Below are 17,601 nucleotides of genomic sequence, written 5' to 3' on the forward strand. Positions count from 1 at the left end.
CTAGGTCAGATCATGCCACTCCTCTGCTCAAAGGTTTCTAATGGCTTCTTGGCATATGTTTGGGTATTTCAAACTGCATACAATGAACCTGACCACCTACAGGATGGGCTGCTGGCTGGCTCTCTAATTGCATCCCCTGCCTTCTCACCCTCCCTCTCTCTGCTGTGGCCACACCAACCTGTTTTTCCACAGGTTGCCAAGCACAGTTGGCTTCAGCCTTCGCTATTGCTGATTCCTCTGCTTGAATTATCTCTAGATATTCATTTGCATCACCCCCTCTTCCATTTCCTTCAGGTCTCCACTCAAGTATCACCTCCTCAGAGATACTTGACCACATGAACTAGAAACTGTAGCTCTGTCCCTCACTATCCCTTTCTTTCTTTGTTTCTCTTTACAGAAACTATTACATCCTGATTTTAAATATCTCCTTTTATATATAATTTTTTTCTTTTTCTTCTATTTGCATGTAAGTTTTGTGAGAGACAGATATTATCACTCTGGTTCACAACTGTGTTCTGTGGTTTAGAAACTGGAACAGTTACTAAAGCCTAATAATAGATTACGTCAATAAATATCTGTCAACTCAATGACTAGTGTAGGATACTTCAGGCTAAGCCATTAAGAAGCTCCCAGATCAAAAGAAGTCCTCCAACCAGGAGTCATCACACTGAGCCTCACTGTGATAGGGTAGACACTCTATTCATCATACAGTTCATTTTAGGGACAGGTTAAATTTCAAATAGTCTGTCTTACCTTAGCAGTTAATATTACTTTGTTTCCATACACTTATATTTCTTGGACTACCTACTTATTGGGTGCATGCTAGAGTCCAGGCTCTATACCTTTGTCTTCATCATGTCATCTAATCACCAAACCCAAGGGGACTATTAAGTGCTATGTCTTGTCCCAGGCCACATGGCTGGCCAGTGGTTCAGCCAAAATTTGAACCCCAAAAGTCTGATAAGACAGCCACACACTCAACCACCACAGCCCTCCTCCATGTGGGTCTAATACTCTTCTTTGTGTGCCCGTTTTTGGCTAGAAGACACAACTGTCCTGCCATAGCATCAGTGCCTTGCCTGCAGAAGACTGACAGACCGTTACCATATTTTTCGGACCATAAAACATACCTACGTTTTAGAGGAGTAAAATAGGAAAACAAAATTTGAAGCAAAAAAATGTGGTAAAACATTTAATAACATCCTTTAAAGCAGAAATCCTGTAGCAAGCCGGGTAAGCTACATTCGGACTATAAGATGCACCCCCGTTTTCCTCCCAAATTTGGGGGGGAAAGTGCATCTTATAGTCTGAAAAATACGGTACCTATTTATTTATTGAAGTATGTGGTGGTATGACATTTTTCTTTTTAAGACTCAACAACCCATTAATTCTGAAGCTTTAGAACAACCTGCCCCATGTGCTGCTCCACAGATAATTTTCTACTTGTGATCATTGAACAATAAAGAAACCATGTTCTGGCCGTCTCTCCAACCTTTGCCCTCCCCTCCCCTCTCTGAGAACCGATCATTTCCTGTGTTCTGCAGGCTGCTCATTGTGATGCCAGGTCGTTGTGATGCCTGAGTGCTAAGGACATGGGGAGCGAGAGTCGGGTTTGCACAGTTAGATGCATAAGCAGATGCTAAGCCGATGTGACACTGCTGCTGCTACTGAGCCAGGCAAAGCAGGTCAAGGTTATTAGGAGAAATTGTGGCACTTACCCGTAGCTGGAAGCAAAAAGATCCCCGTGCACCATTTTCCTTCTCAGTCTCTCTCTTCAAATTTCTTATCGTTCTTTTAATTTCTTTATGTCTTCTCTATTTTAGGGGTTGTGGTAGACGACATATACATTGAAATCACTGGTCCTCTCTAAGTGAAGGACACCTATGAATCAACCACTTTTGGATTTTTTTTAATCTTAATATGCATGATTTGATCTTCCAAATAGTGCCATACTTTAAGAATCAGACTCCAAGATAACTGGTGACCATCTGTCATTTACTATTTGATTCTGTGTTTGCTTAAGACATGGGCTCGCATCTGAAACATACTGGATAGCTTGTGTTAATGCACCAGATACTGCAATAACCAGGGAGGCTGGTTTCATGTTTCCATTTTTCACTGAATTGAGTTTATTGGTGGCTAAATTTAATTTTTCATCCAAAATAACCTGTGTTCCCAAGGTATTTATAGCTTTCTCTATATAATTTTGAACTGAATATGATTTAATTAGGTAAAAAATGACCACATGAGATAAATCAACCTTAAAACCAAAGACATTTACAAATTATCTTCAGAGCAAGAGTTCACCAGTATCTGCTGGTAGATCTTGAAGCCACGCCAAGATCACTAGCTGGTAGATTTGCTGTGCCCCTGTTTGGGATTGCCGCAATTGTTACCAGTGGTGTGGGCTTCTCAGAAAACCCATTTACTCCTCCAGAATCCCCCATGCCCAAACCTTGTACCTTCCTTCTGACCAGGCCCTGTCCTCTGCCTGAAAATCTTCAGGCTCACTAACGTTTGGAGATCTCTGATTTTTTTTCTTTATAGTCCCTTTAGCGTGTTTCATATGGAACATATAGAGAACACTGGGCTGAATTTTTTGTTTATATTTGAGCCCTGAGCCTTATCAGCTCTGCGAGTAGAGAATATTACTCATCTCTCTGAACCTTGGTTACCTCATTTGTCTAGGTAGGGAAGTGGCAATGAGACAAAATCCATCAAGTTCCTAACACAATACACCTACAATAAACAATTGTTATTTTTATAATATTATTCTCTCCCTGAATAAGATTTTAAACTTCTGATAATAAACCACTCAAGGCATAGAGTGGTAGATGGAGAATAAATTAAAATGGCTTTCACAAGTTCTGCTTGTAAAAGACATGGAAATTTAAACAAACAGAACTTTTGTACTCAGGGCAAGTAACTGGGTAATGGAGAACAAACATCAGATCTTAAAAAAGTAAAACCGGGCCCAGGATTGAACAGTACATTTTTAGGTGACATCTATAAAATGAGAATAAAACCCAAGTGCTTACGCCATTGGGTTTTTATGAGAATAAAATGAGTTAATACATATAAAGCACCTAAAACACAAAGGAACAAAAGAAAATGAGATATTTTCATCAATGGATAAAAGGACTTAGATCTTGATGCCTGGTGGCGTGGCAGTGATTATGGAGGCACGTCTCTTTGCATTGAAATGCTGCACGTCTGATTGAGATATTTCTTAAGCTTTGGAGGGTGGCTAAATTGTCACTAACCTGAGGTGTCTATCTATCTATCTAATCATCTATCTATTTATCTGTATCTATCATCTATCGTTGTTATCTCACATCTTGGTACAGTGTATGACACGGATTTAGCATTTAGTGAATGTTTATTGAATGAGTGGATGAACAGGTAGAGAAGTTCCCTGTCTTGTCTAAATCTGAGGGTAATTTGGTTGGAACCGTATCATTTTGGTACAAACTGAAAGTCCTTTATTTTCTTTTTCATTTTCCCCACCTACCCCGTTCCATCAGGTATTGAGACTCTAAACCAGGCACAAAATTCTATGACATCTCTACCTCTTCTCACTCCAGAAGGCATTTGCCTGGAAAGAATCTGTGGTCACAAAACCCTGAGCCCATGGGGGCCGGGCAAGGAGAGTGAATGAGTGCAGTGGGCTGGGCTGCGGTAGATTATGACCTCCCACCCCTCAGAAAGCGAGCTCTGTGACAGCAATAGCCTCCTCTGTTTTTTTTCACTAGTGTCCACACAGCACCTAGAACAGTGCCAGCCACATAGTCCTTTGTGGCTAAATATTGGTGGAATGAATGAATAAATGAATGCTTAGTAGAGGCTGACTGTTGCAAGGCAGCAAGGAGGAGCCACTGTGGTGCAACTCATAGTTCTCTCAAAACAGTGCATAGGATCTACTTTTATGTGAAATCTCTTGGTTTCAAATGTTGGTAACAAATTGAAAATATTAAAACGCTATGTAGATCAAACAAAAAGTATCTAAGGGAAAAACTCAGCTCCTTAGCCCTGAGCAGTTTTAGACCTGTGCTCTCAGGAGCAGTTGAGGCAGTGTTTTACCCTTTGCTATAGCCTCACTTTCATTATTGCGTTCCTTCTTTATGCATGCTGAGTGGTAGAGATGGTGTTATGTCCATATTTTAGACAAGGTCACTGAGGCTCAGAGACATTAATTGGCTTGTTCAAGGTCACAACACTGTTAACTTGTGGAATTAGAACCAGAACCTAAGATTTCTGACCTCAAAGTCCTATGCACATTTCAGGACACCATTATAACCATTCTACCACATGCCCTTTGGGAGAAGTCATAGACCATGTACTTTGTTTAACTTCTAGCCTCTGCCATACTAGCCAAGAATTAATGTGCTATGTAGTGTTTAAGCGGTGTTTTCTAACTGATTATGTATTCCTTGATTCAAATATTTGGTTGTGTTTTGCTTTTCATCTGCAGTATTTAGTATGAATAGTGGATGTTTGATGGATGAATATTTTAATACATAAAACTAAGGTAGAGGTAGGAAAATCTTAAGACTCTTCTTTGAATCATTTGCAAATTATTGGGTAACTTTTGAAACTTGAAATTTGCAGGGAATAAAAATAGCCAAATATATCAGAACTTGTAGGTTGGTAACTGTGCACAGAGGCCCATAGACAGGAATTCATCAAATTACTCTTTGTAGATAACCTCTATTCCTCCAGACTTTAGGTCTGGTTGAGCTAAAAACTTCACATGTCCACTCACTTTCCATTCTGTCTTGGTGAGAACACTGAAAATATTCTGGCATAAATTGTATGAGTTTCCTGTGGTTGCTGTAACAAATGACCACAAACTGAGTGGCATAAAGCTTCAGAAGTTTGTTCACTCACAGTTTTGGAAGCCAGAAGTCTAAAATCAGTTTCACTGGGCCAAAATAAAGGTGCCAGCAGGATCATACTCCCTCCAGAGGCTCTGGGGTGCGGGGGGGGGGGGGGAATCAGTTTTTGCCTCTTTCAGCTTCCAGAGGCTGCCTGCATTCCTTGACTCACGGTCACATCATTCCAGTATCTGCTTCTGTTTCCATGCCTTATTCTCTTTTGTCTGTGTCAATTCTCCCTCTTTGTCTTTCTTATGAAGGTGCTTGTGGTTGCATTTAGGCCCATCTGATAATTCAGGAGAATTTCCCCAACTGAAATGTTTTAATCACACCTGAAAAGTTTTTTTTTTGTTATTGTTGTTGTTGTTTTGTCATATAAGGAAGGTGATACTCACATTTCACAGATCAGATCATGGATACCTTTCAAGGGAGCCATTCTTCTGCCTACAACAGTAACATGATTTCATTTCAGCCTCACATAAAAGTTCATTTTCCCTTGTAGGAAACTAAACTTCAGAGAGACTAAGTAACCTGCTTTAAGTCACCCAGCCCGCTCCACCTCTTTTTTCTCACTCCTTCCCTACCCCAGTAGTGAAATGAAGATAGAATGCCCCCATTTCCTGTTCTCATCACAAAGTCAGTTAGTAACATGCCTTCCCTTTCCTTATTCAACTTCATGAGGCCCTTTTAAATTCCTTTTCCCCCTCAAGGTTGCCTTAATATCCATTTTATCCTCACTTCACCTGTGTGCAAAGTTGTGCACCCAGGACGGGGGCCACATGCCCATGCAACTCAGACTTGTCATAATTCACTCATGGGACAGTTGGGGAGTATCAGGTTCCCTTTATATAATTGGGTCCAGAACTCTTCTGGACTTTGGCATTACGAAGTTGGGTTACAAATGTCGTGAGAACAGACTCTCTGGCAAGATATCTAACATTACAGCTTCCAGTCTCAACCAGATATAGCAAGAGCCTAGCATTTCCCAGGGTATTTTAGTGCTTCAGGTTCTGGTCCCAACTGGAATCAAGCGCTAAAACAACTGCCAAGCAAACATTCAGAATGTGAGTGAAAAAGTTTAGTTCAATATTAAGTGTATCAATAGGTGAAGCTGGGGGAATGGGAGATGAGAATAAGTGGAAGGGGTGTGAGCATATGTTTTTTTCCAAATTATTCCTGGGTAAAGGGACATGTTGAAAAGGCCTAACTGGATCTACTGAATATCTGATATGCCATTTTCCAAACAGTTATGTGCAGAGACAGGGCCAGCTCAGCTGTATTGTTGCTATACTAATGTGGTGGCTTAGCCATTTGGAGTTAATTGTTAATCAAGCCAGGCATTATGGGCGATACTATTCTGAGAGGTAGGGAAAAAAAAAATCCAATATCTTACTAACCTTGTCATTGAAAAGCTCCAAACATTTTTGCATAATAGCCATAGGAATGGCAGAGACGGGCCTATTTTAAGAACTAAAAATGCCCTCTGTTTTTGGTTTCTATTTTCAAATAATTTTATCTATGAACTAAAATCAGCTGGGAAGGATCTGCCACACCGTGGAAACTGCAAAGGCTGGCTTCCAGCAGCACCCTGTCTGTGACACTCATTTTTTGCTATTAAGAGAAGCCACTTAAACCAATTGTCAACAGGGGGAGATGAAAACACAATAGTTAATCAGGTTTTACAAGGTCACACGTCTAATTCAAATTGTAAAAGGACCCCATTAGTGCCTTCTTTCCCTTATTCTTGAATGTCGTCTTTTTCCAAATTGAGAGCTCACCACCTTGGATCCCCCTACATGATAGCAGTCAGTTAATAAAGGCTTGAAGTACTATTTTCCTTACTGAGGGCCCCCTTTGGAGCCTATTAACACCCTTTTTTTATGGGGAGCAGAGCAAGTAGCCTCCGCCCAACATGTGTTGGCACTTTCTAAAAGGTCATTAATGCTCCATATTTCAGAGTATAACAAACCCAGGAAGGCTCACAAGGAGCCCAGCAGGGGTAAAATAAAAACACTGAGTAATTTACCAAGATTCTTGTCTCACTTAGGTGGTACCCAATTGGGGGTGGGGGGGAGAGAGAGAGAGAGAGAGAGAGAGAGAGAGAGAGAGAGAGAGAGAGAGAGAGAGAGAGAATTTGCAGTGTCCTAGGAATTTCCAGGTAAAATCTAGAAAAGTGAGCTTTTAAGCAACAGCCTTGATCAAATATTTGCACTACAGGAAAGCAGCATCACAGTGGTTCAGATTCCCTTCCTTGCTCTTTAAAATGAGTTTTCTACATAGGTGGGCCTTTTTTGCATTCTGATTATTTCTGAAGTTCTGATGATTCTTTGATAACATACCATACTGAATTTGGAAATTGATGGGCAAATCTGGAGCATTATTTTACTTTCAAATTTTGGAGACATTCTTTGTTTAATAAACTCATCATATATTTTCCAGGGAGCTACTTGCATTTTAGCATGTTGCTAAAAATTTGCATTGGACACTAGATTGATGGGGTTTAGTTTCTTAAATAATATGTGAAGGTCTGAGAATGAATGTAGAAAGTTTAAAAAAAAACTTCCAAGTGTTATCACAAACAATAGGTATACCTAAAGTTCACTTATATACATCTTTGCAGAGTTGTCCAGCCAATGATCTTTCTGTTTTTAAAGGTAGATAGATACCACACAAACTAATACACAGTGGCCCCTTCTTGTTTGCCCAGAGGATGCAAGGACCATCACCCCTGGCTCTTAACCCTGGCTATGTGTTCCTGTTCCTCCTGTGTTCATGAACTTATTTTTGTGTACCACCCAGCATTTGATAGTGAGCATCGTGCTGAAAAGTATCCTCTCACCATTTATACCTTCTGACAATGATAGGGAGGTTCATGGCCCATCTACCATTTTTCTGTCCTGCTACAGAATCAGAGATGTAAGCAAGAGGCAACATGAATTAGGGATAAAGGAAGGATCCTGTAACAGCTGCCAGACAAATATTTCTTCAGATAACAATGCTGAATAGTGAGGGCCTGGGGTTTTTTGGTTTTTTTTTTTTTTGGATCCTTTCTTGAATTCAGTTTTCAAGGTGACCATGTATTCCAACAACGATGTTGATCACCCATTATGGGATAGATGCTAATTTGGATTCTAAGGAAACAACAGTGAATAAAGCAGACAAAACCCCCATTCTCATCATGCTTGTGTGTATGTGTGTGAGAGACAGAAATGATGAATATGATATACAACCATATTAAACACTGTATTGTTTTTTATACATCACCTTATTACGTGAACAGTGAAAAAGGGAATAGACTTCACTGAGAAATTGCCATTTGAGGAAAGACTTGAGGGAGGTGCTTTTTCTACTCAGTTGGTAATTGGTGGAAAAAATCTGATTATTTCTACGAAAGAATTTACATTAGGGGAATTAAACAAATTTCACTTTCAGTTCAAGATAAATACATCAACTGCCTTAAGGAATTTATAAGTAAATCAGTAGGGTGACTAAGGGAGGAAGGGATGGGAAAGTTGGTAAGAGGAGAGAGGCTAGGTCTTACTGGACTGATCAGAATTTGGTTTCACCAAACCTGAGAGGCAGGTTGAGATGTTTGAAATTCCCAGTAGATATCAATTTCCTAGATAAATCTACGAAGAAGCTTTGCCTCAAGACTGCCAGTGATCTGGTGGAATTTATCCTGCTGCCATTTTCCCAGGCCTCTAGGAGAGGAAACATAACTAGAATTTGGAACCTGTGAATTCCCTCATCTCGCGGACCATTCTGCTTGAGTCCAAAGGTGCACGCCCCTGAGATGACATTCTAGTTAATACTTTTTCTATCAGGGGTGAGGACTTGGGCCCAGTTCCCTGTCTGCTCTCACATTCAGGTAAGGAGGGCTGGCCTCCAGAACTAAATCCTTTTATCCCTCTAGCCTGTAGTTCCCAGTCACTGGGGTGCCTGGCTCCTTGGCCTCTTCTGCTAGGCCCACTCCTGACCTCAGCTTTTTATAGGGTCATGAAAAAAAAAAGTGAAAATAACTTGTCTTGGTCTAGATCTATTTATTATACCCCCTTATCTCCATGGAAAAGTGCTCCTGAGGTTCTATTTAGTCCTGGATCCTTTCAGAGCTCTTCCTGCCTGGGAATGAATGACTGAAAGAAGCCCTACGCTCAAAATAGACCTTGAACATGGACATCCTCATGTAGATCTTGAAGAGCGTGATATTCCATTGAGTGGAGACACCGTAGTGTAGTTAGTAAATATTTAGTAGAAGGCGCCGAGTTTGTTTCTAGTCCCCCCACATCCCCTTGGTTACAGGGATATTCATGGCCAGGCACAAATAATGCCCCTTTTTTATTACAAAATCATAAGCATGTAATTCTGTAAGATAACAATATCAGACTCAAGCACACCATATGACATTTTAGGTGAAATGTTCATAATAAAACCATAAATTATTATACTCTTGTTATTACCCTACCAACCACACTCAAGCAAGCCTCACTTCTGCCAGACCCTGTATTTTCTAGATGAACCTTTCCTATTCCAAGATTATAAAAGTATTTGTAATTTTACAATACTACTTTGATTTTTAAAAATATTTTTATTACCTTATATTTTACTCTAGTAGTTTTATGGTTTATTTTTTAAACTTTAAGTGGTAACCTTAAAGTATTTGAATTACATTCAATAGTTTTGTGGTTAATTATAAAAATATTCATCCTTTTTATATGAGCCATTTAGAGTTTATTTTGGAATATGAAGCAAGGTAGGAATACAGCTTTGTATTTCACTAAATATAAATGCTAATTAATTTTCCAAATACTACTTTAATTCCTAGTTCTTGCTTATCCCTGAATTTGAAATATCCATTGCATAATGTTCTAAATCCTTACATACTCTTGGATATATTTCCAAATTTCTATTTATTCTGATATCTTTATTCTATTCTTGTACAACCAGCATTCTGTTTTCTACAGTGGTTGAATAGCTTTTACTAACTTAACTTCTGACAGGACAAGTACTTTTCCCCCCAGAACTTCCTTGGCTGTTATAACATATTCACCTTTCAAGAGAAAATCTTGCATTATTTTGTCAAGGCTCAAAAATTATTCTCTTTTGGTTTTTTTAATGTGGATCATATTGGCTATAATAGTTAATTTACAGTCTAATTTAAGGAAATTAAATTACTTGTAAGTTTACAGTTAATTTAAGGAAAAATGATATTTTCTATTTTTGCTTCTAATCACACAAGGAACAAAAGATGGCTTTTTATTAATTCAAATTTTCTCGTAGAGTTTTCCAGCAATATTTTGTTCTCTTTACACATAATATATCAGTTAGGATTTGTCAGTTGTCAACAACAGAAATGGAATCTAGTTAATTTCAGCAGAAAAGGAATTTATTCAGAGAACATTGCTAGTTCATAAAAATTCTAAAAGGCTGGAGAACTAAGCTTAGAAAAAGGCAGAAGGCAGGGCAGCCCTGGCAGGAAGTGCTTGGTAATCTTGTCTGGGGATTGAAGCAGGAGAGATGAACATGGAGTATTTTCTTATGTTCTTGCCTCCTGCCGCTTCAGATCAAACCTCCCTTTTGCTTGTGAGTGTGGCTTTGATCGGGTGTCCAGCCCTTGACGTCAAAGGAGACATACATAACTCTGGTGAGTGCCTATTCATGTACCAGGGTGTCCCATGTGAGTCTGAAGCACAGATAGGCTCTCAGAAGGTGGTGGCCTCACCCTCAATTAGGCTTCTTTTGTTTTGTCTGACCTGTGGAGCTGAGAAGCATCCTGAGTAAAGATGAGGACAGGGTTACTGACTGCAGCCCAAAGACACACTGACATCCCAGAAAGGATTGGAAGGATGTAGTGCAGGGCAAACAACACACCAAATGGGACTGAGCAACAGGGTGTGGAAGAGAGTGAGGGGAGAGAAGCCGACCTGGGTATAGTGTGTGACTTACCTGAATGTGCCGTACCACAGTCCCTCTGACAGCACGATTGCCCCCTGGGTCCCTTTATTCAAATGATCTGTATACACACTAAAGTAATCATCATCCTTGGTTTTACCAGCTGTGCGTGACTGTCGTTGCAAAGCCGGAGCTGGTGAGTGAGAAGAGGTGAGTACTGAGGGTTAGATTAGCCCCGGGGCTGTGATGTATGGTTGCGCAGGTTGTCCACTGTACCATTTCAGGGTCTGTCCTTCCATGGACTACAATATGCACATATGACCTCCATGGATGTCCTTGTTTGCTCTGTCGAGAGTCAACATCAGTTGGGGACGTAGGGACAGCAGCATCCCAAAGAGCTTCAGTGGTCCGAAATGGGACAGCTATGGTAGGGCATGCGGAGGGCTGGCCCTTCAGGATGGGCGGGTGTGGACAAGGCCTAAATTTGAGTGCTGGCCTGCGGAAGCTCTTGAGTACTATGCTACACTCCTGGAGCTTCCAGAGATACTGGGGTCGAGAGGAGATCTTAACGGGGGTGGAGGAACTGCCGGTGTCTGTGGAAATTAGGAGAAACTGGGTGTGTTCACACAGCCTGATTTTGTAGCCCAGGTTGTAGGACCCTGGAGTTGTTTGGGATTATTTTTGTAAACAAATATTGTTCATTTATTTTCAGACGTCAGATTTATGGTCAGGTCCTATTTTTTTCTTCTTGGGCTTATACCCACTGTTAACGGGAGAAACGCTGCTGCTCGTTAAATCCCCACGTGCTGTCCGGCTACGAAGTGGCACGCAGCCTGGCCGTCACTGCCGCAGCGTGTCCTCTCTGAACCTTGTTAACCGGCCCAGAGAGTAAAGTGAAGTGACAGTCCGTGGACCGGTGAGCTGAGTTCTGCACGATAAACCACCAGGAAATAATTCTTGGCCATGACATTTAAAGAAAGAGGGTAAAAAAAGAAAATGATTTTAAAGAAACCTTCACGAAAGGGAAAAATCTCAGAATTTTTATTAAAAAGTACACACACCCAGGAAGAGACTGACCAGTGGAAAATTATTTTCCTTTCAACTTAATCGTAACTGGATGCACATGGTGGGAGGTGTTTGTGAGAAACATTTTGAAAGGTGGGATTTCTAAGTCCACGGAGATGAAAGGCCCCGTGGCTATAGCACTTTATAGAGACTGACCAAAACGCAATCCCTGCTACAGTCCTCTCTGGAGTCCAAGCAGAGGAGCGTGGCAATGAGCTCATGCAATGGTGGAGACCCAAGGTTGACTCGGGCCACGGGGACCTGACCGCATTTTTACTCAGTTTGAATGACGCCTGTCTCACCATTGCTTGATCCCATGATGTTCGCCATGATGTACCTGCCCGCTTTATCCCAAGCATTTATATAAGGTTCTCAGAAGGAAGGGAAGTCCTTTCCTTTCCTCTTTTCTTTTTTCTTTTCCTTTACTTTCCTTTTCTTGGTTAGGGTGGAAATGTGAGGTAACTCATAAAAGGAAACAGGAAGAAATTGGCTTGGTACTCCATATGCTATCCCTGGGTAGAACTGGAAAGAGGGTTTATGAAGAACTTGTTTCTGAAGAATGGATTTCTGAGGGAAAAGTGTGACACATGAAACATTTTCAGGGAAGGAAACCAGCTAACATATGTGAGAGGCCTCTAAACGCTGAGACCTTTGTATTATCTCATGTAGCGTGGCTATAATCATGCCCATTTTTTTTCTAGGTACAGTGAACTTTATTGATGGTGCATGACCAGGTAGGGCTCCCTAAGCCCCTCCCCTTCTTCAGGGGGTCTGGGATGGGAACTGAGGAGGTCAGGATATTCTTGGTGTGTTGGGGGATCGATCTGGGGCAAGGACTCTGTAGCAGCTGAGGGCCTCTCTTCCCCTTGCTGGGGCAGTTTGTCCAGGGCTCTCTTACCCCTTGGAGGCCAGGTGGACCATAAGGTCAACCACCTGTTACTGTAGCCAAATTCATTGTCATACCAGGAAATGAGCTAGATAAAGTGATCATTGAGGGCGATGCCAGCCCCAGCATCGAATGTGGAGGAGTGGGGTGTCACTGTTAGAGTCGCAGGACACAGCCTGGTCCTCAGTATAGCCCAGGATGCCCTTGAGGGGCCCTCTGATGCCTGCTTTACCACCTTCTTGATGTCATCATATTTGGCAGCTTTCTCTGGGGCGTAGGTCAGATCTATGACCAATACATTGAGGGTGGGGACACAGAAGACCATGCCAGTGAGCCTCCTATTCAGCTTAGGGATGACCTTGCCCACAGCCTTGGCAGTGCCAGTAGAAGCAGGGATGATGTTCTGGGCAGCGCCCCCCCCCCAACACAGCACAGCTTCCCAGAGGGGTCATCCACAGTCTTCTTTGTGGCATAGACTGTGGTCATGAGTCCCTCCACAATGCCAAAGTTGTCATGGATGACCTTGAGTTGGGGGGCCACAAAGTTGGTGGTGAAGGCGGCATTACTGACAGCCTCGAGGGAGTTGTCATAGTTGTCATGGTTCACACCCATCACAAACATGGGGGCATCTGCAGAAGGGGCAGAGATGATGACCCTCGTGGCTCCACCCTTCAATTGAGCCCTAGCCTTCTCCACAGTAGTGAAGACACCAGTGGACTCCAAAATATATTCAGCACCAGCATCATCCCATTTCATGTTGTGCGACCTCGCTCCTGGAAGATGGAGAGGGACTTTCCATTGATGACAAGCTCCCTTTCCTCACCCTTGATTATGCCTCTGAACTTGCCGTGAATAGAATCATACTGGAATGTGTAGACCATGTAGCTGGGATCAGTGAAGGGGTTGATAGCAATGATATTCACTTTGCCAGACTTAAAAGCAGCCCTGGTGACCAGGCGCCCAGTACGGTCACATCTATTCACTCGGACCTTCACCATCGTGTCTCAGGGTTGTGGCTGGCACCGTGCAGGAAGGTGTGGCTTCCTGTGGCTGTTTAACGTGAGGAGCAGAGAGCCTGTGCCCATTTTATAGAAGAGGAAGATGAAGCTCTGAAAGCTTAACTTATTGCCCCTAGTCACACATCCAATAAATCGTGGGCTCAGGATTGAACTGAGCTACTTCTAATAGTAACACGCCTGCTACTTCTACCATGTCAGGCCGCTCTTCCTCCTGACCCCCCTCCACCCCTGCAACCCCACAGTGCTCTCACGTTTGTGGGTGCCATCCTCTTAGCGTGTGTTGGCAAACAACTCCTCATGTACAGTTCAGGAAGGTAGCACAACATCTCTGCACTCTCCGCTAGTCATTGAGAGGATCAGCAGCTCTGCTATCATCCGCCTGGCTTCTCACTGGCAGCCCTCACAAGCCTCTGTCCATTATTGCTTAAATATACATCAGTCAGGATGATGCCACTTACATTCTATTGAGGAATGATAATGAATTCTGCTGCTTTAGTTTTTTTGAAAAAAATATATTTTGGAGAGAGCGGAAGGGAGGGAGAAAGAGAGGGAGAAAAACATGGATGTGAGAGAGAAACATCAATCTGCTGCTTCTCACTCATGCCCCAGCGGGGACTGAAACTGAAACCCAGGCACTGGCCCTGACTGGGAAGCAAACCAGTGGCCTTTTGCTTTGCAGGACAATGCCCAACCCACTGGGCTAATTCTGCTTTAATTCTGCTGAGCTTTGTCCAGTTAAAAACTAATTTTAAAACTCCAGAGGTGGAGTTAGATTCTTCTTTTTTATATAAATAGACTGCTATGGCAGAACTATGCCACTGCTGTTAGTGTTACAGCCAGCAGGAGAGCTGGAGGGGAGAGGTGTCACCCATCATCGCTCCTGGCAGGGCACAGTGCCTTCTAGGTGTGGAGGAGGGCTGGCTGAGTGTGGTTCCAGGAGCTGCTGGGACCACAAAAACATGACTGCAATTCTGCCAGCAGGATCCAGAAGTTGCATCTGCCATGGCACAGTCAGAAGGGCTTAGCCTGTGACATCAAGCCACCCTAAACAGAGAATAAAAATAGCCTTTCTGTGTACTGGGACCATTTGGGAGTCTCACAGGAGTGACTACTCTTTCACTGGCTAAGGTACCTGTTCACAAGTAACTTTGCCATTCTTTCAAATGATGACACTAAAGAAACAAGTACTCATTTATACCTAATGTCAAATTACTGTACTAATAATAAAAATCTTGCTTCCTTTTACTTTCCACTTAAGATCTAAAGGTGGCAAGTAATTTAAAGGAAAGTCTTGTGCTTAATGGATGAGATTTGCTTAGAAGGCTCATTCTGTACAAAGTGGAGATTTTTCTAGAAATCCTTACCTTGTCTATGGGTTCATTTCTAAAGTCGAAGCCGATTAAGGAAGCACGTGTAGTCCTGGCCATTGTGGCTCAGTTGATTGGTCATCATCCTGTAAACTGAAAAGTCCTGGGTTTGATTCCCAGTCAGGCCACATGCCTGGGTTGTGGGTTTGATCCTAGTTGGGGTGTGTGCAAGAGGCAACAGATTGATGTTTCTCTCCCCTTCTTGCTCCGTCCCCCTCTCTCTAACAAATAATTTTAAAATACCATTTATAATATTATGCCTATGCAAACACTGTTCACTATACATTAGTGCCATGCCCCACTTCCCCCTTTGCCCTTTGACCAGTCAGGGTCCTAGGGTTAGATCAAAGGAATTCTTTTTATTTATTCTCTTTCAAATACTCCAATCATGTCACATTTTAGTCTGTTTCATATTTACACCATAACTTTTTTGAACTGCCCTCCGACCCTGGAGTTACTAGAAGGAGAAATGTAGCCTTCTGTACCATATTATGACCTTGCAACTTCTTGCTCATTCCATCTATTGAAAGGGATCCATGGCTTTCTATTGCTTGTAAAGTTAGCTGTGGAGCCCACTGAGTGTCTGTTCCAATTTGGAGCAATTGCTTTATGGGTTGTCTACACTGCCATCAATGTCTGATTCATTTTTATTGGACTTTTGAGTCATTCTTAGAGATTGTTATAGCTCAAGGCTTTCGTCTCTTTTTTTTTAAGTTCTTTATAGTTTATTCATTGTTTTTACAGTTCTTTTTAAAAGTATATTTTATTGATTATGCTATTGTAGTTGTACCATTTTTTTCTCTTTTATTCCCCTCCACTCTGTACCCCCCCACCCACAGCACTCCTGCCCCTCCCCCCTTAGTTCATGTCCATGGGTCCTTCATATAAGTTCTTTGGCTTCTCCATTTCCTATACTATTCTTAACCTCCCCCTGTCTATTTTGTACCTACAATTTATGCTTCTTATTCTCTGTACCTTTCCCCCCCCGATGATAACCCTCCATGTGATCTCCATTTCTGTGATTCTGTTCCTGTTCTCGTTGTTTGCTTAGTTTGTTTTGTTTTTGTTTTGCTTAGATTAAGTTGTTGATAGGTGTGAGTTTGCTGTCATTTTAGTGTTCATAGTTTTTATCATCTTCTTTTTCTTAGTTAAGTATCTTTAACATTTCACATAATAAGGGCATGGTAATGATGAACTCCTTTAACCTGACCTTATCTGGGAAGCACTTTATCTGCCCTTCCATTCTAAATGATAGCTCTGCTGCATAGAGTCATCTTGGATGTAGGTCCTTGTCTTTCATGACTTATGTAATTATGATGTGCCTTGGTGTGTGCTTCCTTGGGCCAAAATTCTTTGGGACTCTATGGGCTTCCTGGACTTCCTAGAAGTCTATTTCCTTTGCCAGATTGGGGGAAGTTCTCCTTCATTATGTTTTGAATTAAGTTTTCAATTTTTTGCTCTTCCTCTTCTCCTTCTGGCACCCCTATTATTCAGATATTGGAACATTTAAAGTTGTTTTGGAGGTTCCTAAAGCTCTCTTCTTTTTTTTGAATTCTTGCTTCTTCATTCTGTTCTGGTTGAATGTTTATTTCTTCCTTCTGCTCTAAATCATTGATTTATGTCCAATTCCTTTCCCTTCACTGTTGGTTCCTTGTGTATTTTTCTTTATTTCACTTTGCATAGCCTTCACTTTTTCCTCTATTTTGCAACCATACTCAATCATTTCTATGAGCATCCCTGATTACCAGTGTTTCAAGCTCTGCCTCTGATAGGTTGGCTATCTCTTAGTCATTTAGTTGTTCTTCTGGAGTTTTGATCTGTTCTTTCATTTGGGCCATATTTCTTTGTCTTGGTGCACCTGTTATGTTGTAAGGGGTGAAGCCTTAGGTATTCACCAAGGCAGGAAAACCCATGTGGTGTGTAGTCTGGATGAAAGTTTCTTCTTTAACTTCTTGGTTGTCAGACTTCCATACAGTGATTTTATGGCAGTTCTGGTTGTTTTTTGTTTTTAAATTTGTTGTTGTCCTTTTTTTTTGGTTGTGCAAGGAGGCAAAGTATATCTACCTACACCTCCATCTTTCCATCTTGGTCAGAAGTCTCCTCGAGGCTTTTGTTTCTGTGTTGGATTTCACTCTTACTTTGTTGGAGTGTGTCTTCAATTTACTTCCTCAGACAGACTATTTAAAATATGTCTTTATTTTCCCATTATAATTGATTGATAGTTTAAAGAAATGGAAAATAATAGTTTCACAATAAGTTGTCCTGAAACTCTGAAGGGGCCAGGCCTCTACTGCCTCTTTCTGCGTATATACTAGACTATGACTTCCTCCTGGTTTTCTGCAAAATGCTTCCATATACTATCCATCTTCAAGGAATTTGTGGAGATCTGTCTCTCCCACTCTCACTCTATCTTTTTATTGTTTTCTGTTAGGAGTTTATTTTCTTTTAAAGAAAATCGTTATCTTTTATTATCAATTTAACTATTAACTGCAACCCTGAAA

General features: G+C 41.5%; 1 long non-coding RNA gene across 2 annotated transcripts in view; it reads left to right on the top strand.

Annotated features, from left to right (window-relative positions):
* The window catches only part of LOC112302487 (uncharacterized), a 281,060-nt gene that overhangs the window by 96,579 nt on the left and 166,880 nt on the right, over positions 1–17,601 (top strand). Inside the window, exons 4-5 of one of the 2 annotated variants that reach the window (XR_008425615.1) lie at positions 10,927–10,973; positions 12,530–12,562. The exons of the other annotated variant lie outside the window; for it this stretch is intronic. This is a non-coding gene — a long non-coding RNA (uncharacterized lncRNA). The remainder of the gene's footprint in view (positions 1–10,926; positions 10,974–12,529; positions 12,563–17,601) is intronic. 2 annotated transcript variants of the gene reach the window in all.

This window comes from Desmodus rotundus, chromosome 11, assembly GCF_022682495.2.
Source record: "Desmodus rotundus isolate HL8 chromosome 11, HLdesRot8A.1, whole genome shotgun sequence".
NCBI classification, from domain to species: Eukaryota; Metazoa; Chordata; class Mammalia; order Chiroptera; family Phyllostomidae; genus Desmodus; species Desmodus rotundus.